This window comes from Ceratotherium simum, chromosome 14 (assembly GCF_057802395.1).
Source record: "Ceratotherium simum simum isolate JZ-2026a chromosome 14, ASM5780239v1, whole genome shotgun sequence".
In the NCBI taxonomy this organism is placed as follows: Eukaryota; Metazoa; Chordata; class Mammalia; order Perissodactyla; family Rhinocerotidae; genus Ceratotherium; species Ceratotherium simum.
The window spans coordinates 1,480,250-1,494,732 of record NC_141913.1 but is presented as its reverse complement, the minus strand read 5'-3'; the positions used below and the strand labels follow the sequence as shown (position 1 = coordinate 1,494,732).

The following is a 14,483-nucleotide window of genomic DNA, read 5'->3' as shown; positions in this document are numbered from 1 at the left end:
CTGGGGAAAAGAGCAAGCTTCTTTGAGCGAGTGAAGTAATGCTGAGATCTGAAGGATGAGCATGAAGTTGGGAGGCAGGGCTAGGGGGAGGACTGAGAGGTTGTTAGGCAGAAGGAACAGATTGTGCAAAGGTTCTGAAATGGGGGCGGGAGGAGAGGTACAGCACACCCCAGAAACGTGACAGCTGTTTCCGGCAGCTGTCTCCACTTCCCACCTCCCTTTCTCCAGCTCACTTCGGTTGATCTTCCATCTCCACAGGTCCGCACATTACAGTTACCAATGAAGGGCACGCTGCTTCTCTGATGGTCACTTCTGTGACTGTTGCGACACTCAGCAGCGATCGGCCGCGCACTCCCGAGCAGACGCTGCTGGTGCCGCGCTCGTTTCCCCGGCACTGGCCGACACAGGCCGCGCGCACCCTGCCCGCTGCGCCGCGCGGCTCCCCCCGCGCGCTCTCCCCCGACCCGCACAGGCCGCCAGCGGTCGGGAGGCGCTCCTCAGCCGCGCAGCGGCCCTGCTCTGCCCTGGTTTGGGTCCCCGCCCCGAAGCCCCCTCAAAGTCTGCGTCGCCTGGAGCCTGGGCTCCTCTCAGATCTCTGCCCCAGCCCAGCCTGGATCCCTGGACACGGTTCCCGTCCTTCTTATGGGGACACGTGGGTACCGGTTTACCCTGGGGAGGAGGGGACAAACGGGAGGGGAGCACAGTGGTCCTCTGGCCAAGATGGCGGTCAGGGTGGTGGGGCCAGGATGGCCGCGGTCTGGGCTCCCCTCTGGCCCCAGATCCGGGCCCCTGACCAGTCCGCCCGCGCCCCGGGGACTGGTCTCACCGGGGACTGGTCTCACCAGGGACTGGTCTCAGGAGTCCAGGGTCGCCATCTGCACGACAGCAGGGACGGCGTGAGCACGGGCCGCCCTCTGGGCCGCCCTCTGTGCCGCCCTCTGCCCTCAGGGTTGGCTTTCTGGGACTCTTGGAGGAATACGGCCCACTGGGTTCAGGGTTCTGTTGCCGCACAAAGGGCACGATCTGGTCTCCCCAGACAAAAGCCAGTCGTCGAGGCAAGATGGTGGCAGAGAGAGTGCAGTTTACTACAGCTCGCTGGCAAGGCGGAAGATGGCCAACTAACGTCCGAAAGAACCATCTTACAGACCAGAGACTACAGGCCAGTTATATAGGGGGCTGGTCTCCGGATCAGGGAGGCAGCTGGTCTCCAGGTGGGGGCATCCATCTGATCTCCAGGTGGAACAGACATCTGGTCTTAGTTCCTGATAGTCCTTTCTTTTACTGGACATGCATCAGAGACCGGAGCAACACCCTACACCCTGATCTTTCAGTGGTCATTGATGACGGCTGTCAGCATAGACTCTCTGCCCGGGGGTCATCATATTCCTAAGGAACTCAAGAGAACAAAGTTATCGACTTATTGCACCTGGGAGGGGCCATAAAATCCACAGTGCACGTCAGTTAATCAGAGGTCATTCAGAGTTACAACAGGGTTTCTTTTCTACAATATGGCTTTCCTTTTGTATCCAGTCGGCATCTGGTCCACCCAGCTCCATCACACTCCTCGAGCAGACAGAGCGGGAAAACACCTGGCAAAGTCTCCAAGGCCACATGCTGGGGACCCAAGAGAGGCGCCGACCGCGCAGCCGCAAGAAGCCTTCACTGTCAGGCCCCGCCCGGCTGCTCAGGGCGATCAGGCGTTTGCAGCGGGAGCGGCGGGACAGGCGGCCGCCAGGAGGGGAGTGCCGCGTCGGGGGCGTGGCCTGAGACCCGGCGCCGCGGGGCGGGGCCCGCCTGGCCGTGGGCGTGGCGGTTGGGTGGAGTGGGCGGAGTCGACTGCGGCAGGGGGCGGGCTCCGCCCAGGGCGACGGTCCGGCGGGGTCCGGCGGGCCCCGGCCTCGTGGCTTGGGCCGCGCTGGCGGCCGTTGGCGAGGCGGTTGGGAAGGGTTGGGCGGTGTGGTCTGGGACCTGGGAGCGGGGTCGTCCATATCAAGGCTATGACCAGCCCTGTGGAAGCAGAAAACCGCGGCCTCGCCGGGCGGGAAGTGCCTCTGCTCCAGCACGGTTTCTCCGTGGAGAGAGAGGCCGGCCGCTGCGGGCGGGAGCGGTGGGGCGAGGCCGGGACGACGGGTGGTGACCTGGGATGCCGAGAGGGGTGGCCGAGGGGCCCGCGGCTATTTCTGGTGCAGCCTGGTGTCCCCCCGTCGCGGTATCTCCTTAGTAAGTTGCACAGCGGAGTCCACTAGTTCTCTTTGTCCGGGGTGGGCCCAGGCGAGCAGGCGATCCCGAGGGCACGGCGTGCGCTGTCGGCCGAGGCCGCGCTCACCGGGCGGTGGACGCAAGCCCTCCGCTGATCTAACCCGAGCTCCGGCGAGCCTCGGGGCCGCAGCGGAGGTTGAGAATGGTGGGGGCCCGTGCTGCGCCCCCTCCCCGCGGGGGGAGGCTCTGGCTTTTTAATGAGGAGTTGCGGGCAGGCGGCTCTCTTCTTCATTGGAGCATGTCATATACTTTTTTTATCCTCTTGCTTCAGAGAGCACGGCCAAACCCAACAGGTCGAAGCTACAGGGAGGCCGATTTAGACGTGATTGAAGGTAAGGACTCAGCTGCAGAACAGTGTTTGGTAAACTGCCCACTCCTGCGATCCAGCAATGGTGTGCCAGGAAGGCTGCGCTTTATAGTGTTAAGAGCATGGGTTTGGAAATGAGAAGTCTCTTTGCTTATGGTTTTGAGTTGGTCATTTGACTCTCCAAGCCTATATTTGCTCCTATCTGAAATGTCGATAAGAACATTCTCCCTGCTACCTCGTAAACTGTGGCAGAGGTTCAATTTGATAGCAGCATGAGAAAATGCTGTGAAAGCAGTTGACAGTCGTGACTCCATTTTGTACCCTGGACTCCATCTTGTTAAAAATATTGTTACCGGATACATACCCAGGTTCTTTACCCGCTGCACAAGAGGGGACAAATAAAACTGGAACCCCAGGCTTATGGCAAGGAAAGAGTTTTTATCTCGGGTGGCGTCAGCCGGGAGACGAGAGCTCTCAAATTGTTCCGTCTCCGTGAAAGATGGGAGGCAAGGGGTTTTAAAGGTTGTGAGGAACGTGGCTGCTTGTAGGGACGGGGAGCCTGTGGCCTTGCTGGTTGGCTCTTTCCCACCAGCCTGCCTTTGGCCTTGTGAGACTGCTGGCAGGGAGGAGGAGGGCGAGATAAGGGAATCGCAGGTGGGTGTCCTTCCTCCATTTCCGTCTCTGTGGTGGAGGGTGGATTCTGGCGCCAGAAAGCCAAGGAGTTGGGGTCTGAGAAGCTTCAGCTTCTTGATATTCTCTGGATGTCAGTCTCCCTGTAACAAACCTCAAGAACTGGTAATGAGCAACTCGGGAGAAGCAGGGAAAGAGGCTGAAGGCTTTTGGTTTTAACACATGTGTGCTGGGTTTAATGTAGGGGAACTGATGTCAGGGCCAGCATCAATATGAAACTGTGGGGAGCTTGCTGACTCGCCAAAAGGGAGTTATTTTCTGAGAAGGGACTTTCTGAAGGACTGTACAAAAAATATGCTTTTTCTGGTAGCGACAAGCTGTCTTTGAGTAAGAAATGACCTGTAACATGAACTGACCTCCGCAGCGAACAGCCCAGGTGATTGTTCTGGGCTCGCCTGGTTGCTAATGAAAACTCCTGACTTGTAGTCTGCAGGGGACACTCTTCTGGATGCTGCCGGAACCTGTGTTCCCCAAATTGCAATTCTCAGACCTGAAATACATGCTCTCCACTTGCCTCTTTTTTCTAGGTTGACAGTGCTTTGCACAGTAATGATGGCGGGAAGAGCTAACAGTTGTTGACTCCCCTCCTAGTACTGTTCAGGGGCTTCCATGTGCAATCTCATTTAGTCCTCACAGCGGCTCTTTGTGGTGGGTATTATTATCCTCACATCACAAATGAAGAGTACGGCTACCGGGCTCAGAGAACTTAAGTAATTTGCCCAGGGTCCTACAGGACATAGGAGCAGAGTCAAGGCTTGAATTTATGCAGGCTAACTCCACAGTCTGTTCTCTCAACACTGCACTGTAGGACCTAAATCCAGTGTTTGTTTTGTTCTCAGTATATTATAGGACCAACTCCGAATTTGGGCAAGATACTGAACTATCTTCTAAGTCCAACAGTGAGATTTGCTGATTCTAATAATCAGCTCTGCTTACAGGCCTTTCATTATAGCTTAGTTTCTCCTTCAGCTGCCTTTTTACCTATAAGAGAATCCTATCAACATGTAAAAATCACTTGAAGTGGTCGAAAGATTAAGGAAAGGTGCCCAGTAACAAATACACAGATGGATTCTTGACCTAAATAGAAAACATGGAGGAGTTGTGTGAGGAGGTAATATGAAACAATTTGCCACTCGACTAGGACTTCTCAAATTGTCTATGGTGAAGGGCCAGTTTTGTTTTTTTTTGTAAATTTCCTATCCATTGTGGACTGATATTTTTGTAAAATACTATCATTTTTAGATTTACTAAAAAAATGAAATGAAAAAATAGACATAATATAAACCCAGTTTTTTAAAGACAGCACAGTGAAACTGCATTTTATTAACTACCATTAGAATAAATATAGGGAAAAAAGAAAAGAATTTTAAAATCAATACACATTCATAGAAAGTATGTCTATAGGTGATGGATACAGAGAATCCCTATGATACCTATAACATTTTGTCATTCCACAATTGTGCTTGCTTCCTGTTAACTTATCTAATATAATTTGGGTTTATGACACTACTTCTAGGGGAGTAAAGTATATCTAAATGACTTCTATGTTTTGTTTTAAAAACTCAGAGAAACTAGTCTCATAGAGTTATATCGATTACAGTGTAAAAGATTTTAAAGTAGTTTCAGCAAGTTTAAGATAATTCATTTTTAACTTTGATCCAACATAAAACAAGTGATGCTGTATTTTCAAAATTCATTTTCAGTCCATCAACAGCTAGTTCCACAATTTATCTTGTCAAGTTATAGTTACATTTGAATTACTTTTTTTTTGAAATAACCTTTCAATAAAAGACAGAGCCATAATTTTTCTACATGTAGATCTTCTATTAATGAAAAATAAAATTTAAAGTATTCTGTCAAATTCATAAGATGGTTCTAACTTTTCAGACTGGCAATATTAAGATAATCACCTACTTCATTGATAGTCATCGTGAAATTATGGAACATGCCAAAAACCTGTAAAACTCTGTTCTTCCAAGCTTCTAACTTTTGTTTTTGCCCTTCAATCATATATATAGTCCTGGGCAAAAGATGTTGCTGTCCTTCCTCGTGTGGGAGTGTAAGAATGATTAGATGTTGAAGATAACAGACAAATAAGCAAGACTGACCATCCAGTTTACACTGTAAAAAATTAGAACCAGACTAGTTTCCTATTTTGTAGAAACATAAAGAATTTGCCTTGTCATTCAGACATTCTTGACACAACTTTTCCACTCCATAAAGACCCTAACCCAGCCTGCAGTGCCAGTTATGATCCAGCTTCCATATTGTTACATTATGAAAGGAAGCATCTTAAATTTCCCGCAGGAGGTTTTGCTGCGTCAGTCAGCACACTCTGTAGGGCAGCTGACATTTGTTTCCTGGCAAGCCTTTCTCCATGAAGGAAGATGTGAACTGATTCAAGTCAGTTGCAAGCTCTCAATCTGGGTGACTCTTCCAAAATGTTTTTCTCTCTTTGCAGTTATGCCATCAGAACATACTCCTACTCAAAACATCAATTCAAAAGCACATGGTAATCCTTCATAGTTTATTCTGTTCAGAGCTAGTTGTGTTTGTCAGCAATAAAACTGAAAAAAATTCTGTTTTCACTATCATGTTCAAATTACATAATACTAAGAAAATTGTCATTTTAGCAATATCTGTGAGTTGTCAAGTTGCAATGAAAAGTTGGTAGCTTTATGTATTCTGTGAGTTGGTCTTATATCTTCATAGCCAGTTCCTAAACACATCAGATTAGGAAGTGGTATTTGAGCCCTGTTTATCCTGTGTTTCACCCAACGTTTCTAAGCAAACATCTCCAATGCAATCTTTTGCTAATCTCTCAGCAATTATAAATGGTTTTTTAGTTTTAGCAATCTGAAGAGCAATTCTATGTGAAGCCCCCAAAAGCTGTAATGTTTATATGTGTAATGCTGAACATCTGCTTCCGTCAGCCTTTTAATTCAAAACTCTCTTTCTCAAAGAATTCTTTGTTTTGAATTTATTTGGTAAGTAAATGTCACTTAAGTACCAGTTTTATTCATGACTTCATTAGTCAGTACTTTTCCACAAATTACACTGTGGTTTTAGCACTTTGCCATACAAATTTACTTGCTTAATGTAGCTACCAAATATGTATGTGTGTCTTTATGTTAAAGGTCTTAAATAAAAGTCAAAATGATTATAAAAACAATATATTATAAATGAATCATAAATGTGTACAGATTATACAATGTTGGATCATAGCTGACTGACCCTAAAATGACGTACATTGTAAGGAGGTCCTCCTGTGCACAACAGGTGCACAGCCCGTGCCACATGGCACTCACCCTGCCAGTTCAGCCACACCCAAATGCTCTGTACCCTGTTCAGTGGGGCAAGTTCACCGTTCATGTGCTGGAGCTTCGAGGATATGTCAGATTATTATATATACACTTCTCAAAGCTTGTCCTGTTCTTTCTGCTTATCTTGTCTTGGACCAGTAACAGTTTGCCAACTGGCCCAGACCACAGACTACTTTGAGTAGCATTGCTATAGAACTTAAGATTGGCACTTGTTGAAAATGCAAACTTCTCCCAGGTACCAAATGCTTACCTGGCATTGGATGAAGAGATGTGCCAGTTCTTGCTGTAGTCTGGCTTAGCCCAGCTGATTGTGTGTGTCTTCTTTATAAGCCACATTTCATCTTACAGATGTGTAAGCTGAGGCTCAGAGGTTGGAGGTGACTTGCTGGTGGAGATAGAGCTTGATCCAGAGAAGGAGCTAGAACTAGGTCTCCTGAACCTCAGTCAGGAGCCAAAATGCAGCGAGCCAGCCCAGCCCACGGCCTCTCTGAACCTGAGCCTTCCTGGGTGAGGCAGAGCTCACGCCTTACTCAGGCTTATCCTTGTGTTTTTCAGCCAAAGAAGGCTACAAAGTCACCCTAAAGATTCCACTTCTTCAGAGAGCTGTGTGCTCCTGGGGATCAGCAGTGCCAAAGTAAATGCCATTAGATTAGAGATTGTAAATGGAGTGGCAGCTGATAAGGAAACACCTTTTAGTGACTTGGACAGTACAGAGGCAGCGTCCTTCCCCTGCTCCTGCTGGCAGCCCAGACCCTGAATGGGTAGAGGTGGAAGGATAATCTCAGGGTACCCCTCGGGCAGGACAGGCTGGCCAGAGTGAATGTTAGTGAGCACCCTTCCAAGGAATACATCAGTAGTCATCAAAGGAGGTGGGTGAGACATGGAAAGACTAGATGTGCATGGCCTCAGCCCATGTTTCGGACTCCAGCTCTTGGAGGGAAGGAATAGATTTTTCTTACTTATTTCCTACAGAGCCCTGCAAGACAGTCATTAACTCTATGAGGTCTCCAGACACTGAAGTTACCTTTTTTTTTCCTTGACCTAAAATAGAAATTGCATCTCTCCTTTTGAGTTTCACAGGATTGATCTGTAAGACTCGCTCGTCATCTGATAACATCTGGAACTTTCATTGTTATAGCTGCTCACAAAGCCTTTTGTAAAAAATAGCAAATGTACTTTCCCCTTTAGCCTTTCCAGAAACATAGGGTGGAATGACCTGCCTTTAGATTTTCCAGCCTAGTGGCAAAGGCTCTGAACTCAGGCAGACCTAGGTTTCTTTTCTTTGTTGTTTTTTTCCCCCAAAGTTTTTTCTTAAGGATGCAAAATGATCAGAGCAAGGAAAGTAATTTATATGGGTATTCCTTTTCTGGAAACAAATAGAACACAAATGGAACATAGCACCAGACAAATATAACATTCATGAAAGAGATGATGTATCTAATTCGGTGGTTCTCAACCCAGGGGCAGTTTTGCCCCCAGGGGACATTTGTCTGGAGATGTTTTTGGTTGTCGCAATTGAAGAGGAAGGGGAAGTGCTACTGGCAACTAGTGGGTAGAGGCCCGGATGCTGCTGACCGTCCCACCACACCCAGAACAGTCCCACCACAAAGGATTATCTGGCCTCACATGTCCATAGTGTTGGGTGAGAAACTGTGATCTAGTTACATCTTTAAGTTTTCTTCTGTGGTTACATTGTGGGTTCATTTATAGAAATTGTTAACCCTGATATTTTACTCTCTGGGGTTTAGCTGTTCTATATGTATTGACCAAAATCAATAAAACTTTTTCTAGTTTCCTGAAAAAAGTATATTTGTAAACTGTACAATTTTAAAAAGTTAAAAGATAGAACTACCAATGTGAGTGTGTTAATACTCACACTTTTAGTAGTTTTTAGAGAAGTAGATTGTAATGTTAGTCTTACAATTTTCAGGGGAACCATTCTTCTGCTAAAGGAAGACTGCTCAGGGCAGCAAACACACTTGTCGACTGAGAAGGCATCAGTGCGTCTGCGAAGGAGTATGTACAGTCTGAAGGGACATGGAGTTCTTGTTGATTGTCAAGTCTCTCGATGTGGTGACCTAGCTTTAACGCTGGCCTTAGCTTCAGTCTCATGTATTTCATCATCATATCAACCCCTCAGTCACAACAGAGCCTTCATCAATTTCGCGTCTACTGAAGAGCTGTTGGAGTAGTGCCCAACTCTGAGGAGCTGCCTTTCACAAACTGAATTGCTTCATCCACAGACCAGTGTGGAGGTCCTGGAAGCTCGTCTCAGTGCACTGAGGTCAGGTCCAGGTGTTGCCCTGTGTGTTACTGACTTCAGGTCCTTGTCCTTGGTAGAGGCCAGTGACAGTTTATTCAGAGCTGATGACGAGCTTGATGCAGCTGACAGGCTGGGAAGAATTCCTACAGCGAAGGGAAGGGGTATGGAATTTCTGCAGGCAGGCCTTGGAGGATGAGTTTGCTGCGTTAGTGGGTTTTTCAGAAAGCCTTTGCTCGTCAGGCATGCAGGCATGGCATTTCCTCCTAAGACAACACCACAGCAGGTGCCTGCAGCTCTGGTGTGGTGCTTAGGAGAGAGGAATGGCCTAAGGCGGAGGCTCTCACGAGACCGTTTGGCACTTCTCTTTCCTGATGTATCTTCTTTTGCTGATTTATTTTTGTCATTTTATCTTGAGAAAGTGTTAGTCACTGAAGGAAGGTATTTTCCCCCACCAAAGGAAGCAGCAACCATGTCTCTTCTAGGGAGGAATCCATGAACGGTCCAGTTTGGAGAGCACAGGCCACATGAGCGTGTGCGACCTGCCAGCACTCCCCATCCCCGGGCTCCGGCCAGCGAGTGTGGGCCACTGTGGGGCTGTCTTCTGATCCAGATGAGCACCAGAGTGTCCCTGACTGTTGCCAGAGACACAGACTGCAGACATCACCGCAGGAGTGGTCTCAGCAATGTCACCTTTTACTGAATGGAAGGCCAGGAGCTCTGTCTAGCAACTTTACACGAGTTGACATGTAGGAGAACATAAAACGAGAAAACTCCCTTTTCTCCTAATTTTAGGCCTTTTAAAAATGAACGCTGATTTTTGGCAGGGAAACATTTTTAAGATACTTATCCTTGTTGGAGACTGAAGTCTGTCCAGACGGTTTAAGCTGCTGTCCTGCCTTCTTGACCCACTGCAATCGTGGTTGGGAACAGTTTTCTATGGAGACTGCATTGACCACTGAGTCGCTTTGGAAGGAGATTGTGCTTTTGTTATATTGTTTGTAATGGCAACATTATTTCCTGGTGGTTGTAACAAGTGACATTCCCAACTAGGGAAATATCTCAAGAACTGTACTTGTAGCAACAATCAAAAACTCGCATGTAGCCGTCAACTGTGACATGAACTTGGTCTCCTTTGACACCTCCAGTAGTTGCAGCGCAGAGCAGATAAGCGTTCTTTCTGTCTATTGCTTCCAGTTTCATTCTCGCTTTAAATTATTTAATGCTGGCTTTAGTAATTCCTTCTTAAAGAATGTTGAAGTTGTGCTGCAGATCCACTGAGAGTTCATAAGAGGAGCATTGGCCAAGATGACACATTCATCTGGAACTCCAGAGAAGTCTCAAGTAAAGTCCTCTTTTTTTCCCCCTCATGTGTCCCAAATGGCTGTGTGACCAAGGAATCTACAAGCGTCCTAAAATCATTTCTGTTATCACTACCATCCAGTCTTAACTGTAATCTGGCACCTGTGATCCCAACAACTTGAGCAATACATGCTAAAGAATCATTGTGAAGGTAACGTGCTTCTCTTTCAAACCAACTTTGAAGTCGTTGGCTAGAGGAATCTTGGACTGTCTGAAATACTGTGAAGGAGTACATAAAGATCCAGTCTCTTTCCAGAAATTGTTCCAATGGAAATGATCAATTTGCAAGGCGATATTCTTGATTGTCCTTCTTGACAGTGTAACTGTCTTATGTTTTTCCCTTAGTAACTCTTTCTGGTGTTCTTTCCTTAGGCAATGGCAGTGGGCACAGCATGGTTCTCTCTGTTCTCTCTGTAGAGGGAGAATCCCCCCCTCCCTTTCCCTTAAGATTCTTATGGCTGGTCAAATAATTAAAAAAGCAGGTTAGCAGGAGAAAATAAAAGTTTAATAACATGGATACATGGGAGAAACTCAGGAAACTTGAGCAGCTCAGTCATCTGGCTGAGGTTGTCATCTTAAATAGCATCTTCAGGTAAAGACAAAGGAGGATGTTGGGGGTAGTGGTTTGGGACTTCAAAGGGGAGGAAGGCAATTCACATGGAGATGCAAAAGTAAATGTTTGGTAAAACAGCTGTTTACTGGGCCATCTATAGTGAATGTGGCCTGAGAGACAGAATTTCGATAAGATGGGCATGTTGGTGCCTTTCTTATCACACCTATTTTACATTATACTCTAGTTATCTCATGGTATTAGCTCCTTCCTGGAACAGGCCTTCTATCTTAAATTCTTTTAGGCAATTCGGGGAAAGGCCAAATGTTCTTCGTGGGTCTTCTGAGCCTCTATTTTCTTCAGCTGGAAATAATCCAGCTGAAGAATCCAGAGTGGTGCATCTTGGGGCGGCCTGCCCTGAACCCCGTCATCTCCCAGGGGTCAGTCGGTGTGGGAATTCAGGGCACTGCCACCACCTTTCAGAGCCCAGGCATAGAGCCCAGACCTAAGTTTCGTTTTTTATTTTGTTTTATTTTTACAGCTGTGTTGAGGTATACTTGACATACAATAAACTTCATATAATTAAAGTGTACAGTTTGATGAGTTTTAGCCTATATGCATCCCTACAACCATCTCCATATTGTAATAAACCCAACTATCACCCCTAAAAGTTTCCTCGTGCCCCTTGGCAATCCCTTCCTTCCAGCCCTTGCTCAAACACTTACCACACTGTTTCCAAGTTGAAGACAAAAAGTAGGAAAACTTTATTCACCTAGGACACATTCAACAAGGCTGTTATAACCTTGGCTCCAAAACAAGGTAAGGATATTATAGGACAGTTGTAGACCAGTTTAATTATGGACCTAGATGTGAAAATCCTTAATAAAATACTGGTTAATTGAATTTATCAATTATGGAAAAAACACGACCAATTACAATTGCACCCCATAGACTCCCCATTTTATTCTCCAGTGTGTTATGTTTTTCACTAAATCTTTGTTCATTTTTCCAGTTTTTCTTGTAGTTTCCCTACAGTTTTAACTTTTGTTGATGTTCTCATTTTATCCTGACATTACAAAGCAGGTTGGCTGTTTTGTCATAAGCTCCTGGAGGGGAAATGTGTCCTAGGTGAATAAAGGATGCTAGGAAGTGGCAGTCACCCACATTTCAAAATGAAAGAAGTAGAGCAATAAAAGAAAGTTGTATATAATTACAATTTTCTTAGGCCCTTCTATTGTGTGTCCATCCCTTGAGTGGGTTCCAAGAAATACCACTGGAGGGCCAGGTATAACTTCATTTTGTGTCAAGCTTCTGAAAACAAATACTGCTGCTTTGGCCTGGAGAATAGGGCCCAACAAATAGAACTCTGATAAGGCGTTACTTTTCCATGTGGTCTGTCTCTGCAGCTCTCTCTAACATGATTCATGGTATTTAGGAATGGTGTGTGATTAAATGTTGAACATCCATTTATCAATCGAGTGCTAACAACACCTCAACTGGATGTTGAGATGAAAATGGAGAAAATGCTCTATTAAAATTACTAGGATCAAGAGGCGTATGTGTACCTTAAAGCACTATAAAATCAAGGGCTAAATTATGATACAGTGGGATAAAAAGGTATGGGAAGACTTTATGAAGATAGCTGTAAATAGGCTTTGCAGGATGTGTAATGGTAGCACTTGTAGAATAACAGCCCGATTTGCAAAGTGCTTTCACTGGTAATGGGGCTGTTGGGGATGGAGTGGGTTTTGTGGGAACATGACAGATCTAAGCTGCCTTGCTAAAACAGAGTCCCTAGTGTGGAGTAATGGGAGAAGAAAGACTACAAAGTAGATGGGGCCTGATCATGGAAAACCCGACACAATTACCTCATGCCCATTTCCAGTCAATCCTTTCACAAGAGGCAACCACTGTTCTGATGTCTATCACCATAGATTACTTTTCCTGTTGTTGAATTTCATATAAATGAAATCATGTAGTATGTACTCTTTCATGTTTGATTTTTTTCACACGACATGGTTTTGAAATTCATATTGTTGCATGTATTTTAAATTCCTTTTTATTGAGTAGTACTCCACTGAATGCATTAACCACGTTTATCTCTTCTCCAGGTTTTGTCTGTTATGAATAAAACTGCTAGAACATTCTGTACAAGTATTTGTGTGAATATGTGCTTTAATTTCTCTTGGGTAAATACCTAGGAGGTGAATTTCTAGGTCATAGGGTAGGCATATGATTAACTTCATACTATTCTGCCAGTTTTCCAATGTGGTTCTCTCACTTTACCTTCCCTCCAGAATGTAAGAGAATGCTGGGTGCTCCATGGCCTTGCCAACACAGTATTGTGATTTGGGATATTCTTGTGATTATGTGGTGCTATCACATTGTGGTTTAATTAGCATTTCCCTAATGACTGACGATGTTGAGTACATTTTCATGTATGTTGACAATTTCTATACTTTGGTGCATGTTAGTTCAAATCTTTTGCCTATTTGAAAAAATGAGTTGTCTTTTTTATTATTGAATTATTAGAGTTCTTTACATATTTTGGGTATAAGACACACACACACACACACACACACACACACACACACACACTATTTCCTCCCAATCTGTTGCTTGCCTTTACATTTTCTTAATGGTAAATTGGTGAGCGGAAATCTTTACTTTTATGGATCCAATTTATCAATTATTTCCTTCTGTAGCTAAGTTTTTGTTGTCCTGTTGTAGTGTGATGTCATGAGCACTACATGGTAAGAAGCCTATTCCCAATCTGTCATCTAAGGACATGGAGCTAAGGACTACAGCAGAGTCCACTGCTGTGCAGTAAGAAAAATGTTATACAAATGCAGAGCAACTACTGAGAACGATCTGTTACAACATTGAAGTTCATAAGTAAGATGACCATCTGAAGAGTATGCATGTGGTTGTTAGTTGATAAAACTCAGATGAACCTTTAAAGAGTGTCCCCTCCTCCTCTTCCCAATTTCTCTCTAGACTGTCAGAAAAAGTGTGATTTACTGCCGGGAAGATAAGAGAAACATGTCTTATGGGAGCCCCCAGCACCACTGGAACTCCTGATTCTTTTCAATCCTCTTGTATGCTTTCCTGTCAAACCACATTTTGCGGAGATCTTTGGAACTGAGATGATGCCCTGCATCACTTGGTACAGCCAGCGGGATTCCAAATTGATCCAGTGCAAGAGACTGCACCTGGGCTCAGGATAAGAACCTTCCAGGATGGCCAGAAGAGGAGAGCATGCACTCCTTAGTCAAGAACCATGGGAACAGATAACTGAATGTGCCCCTGAAGAGATTAAGTGGGTGCCTAGGAATGACAGCCTGCTTAGCTATGGAGCAGAACAAAAAACAGGGCAAGAAACTGGACTGTGGGCTGACGTTTTCCATTACTCTTCCAAATGGATTAACTGGATGCACCAAGAAAAAGGGTAGGGAAAGCACATTCGCTTGGTTATCAGTGTCCATTCTCTGTGCCAAAGGCCAGGAGCTACATCCAAGGGAATAAATGAACCATTTGGAATAAAGCATATTTGTGTAGGGTGCAGAGAGAGACTCAAAAAGAGACGGTCTCCTCTCACCTTGAGAGAAGCTGATGAAGACCATGAGGCCCTTTGAACTGCAAGGGACAGACACAGCACTTCTAGAAGTGTGCAGTCCCCACGTTTAGGACTTGAGTCTACTCAGTGAGGCCACAGAGATAGTGCCTGCCGCA

General features: G+C 45.6%; 1 protein-coding gene and 1 long non-coding RNA gene across 2 annotated transcripts in view; one reads left to right on the top strand and one right to left on the bottom strand.

The window, feature by feature from the left end:
- The window catches only part of ARHGAP28 (Rho GTPase activating protein 28), a 245,692-nt gene that overhangs the window by 21,537 nt on the left and 209,672 nt on the right, over positions 1–14,483 (bottom strand). The window lies entirely within an intron of this gene.
- On the top strand, positions 1,949–12,968 carry LOC147915239 (uncharacterized). The gene is made up of 3 exons (XR_015554240.1): positions 1,949–2,220; positions 2,531–2,591; positions 8,510–12,968. It is a non-coding gene; the product is annotated as an uncharacterized LOC147915239 (long non-coding RNA).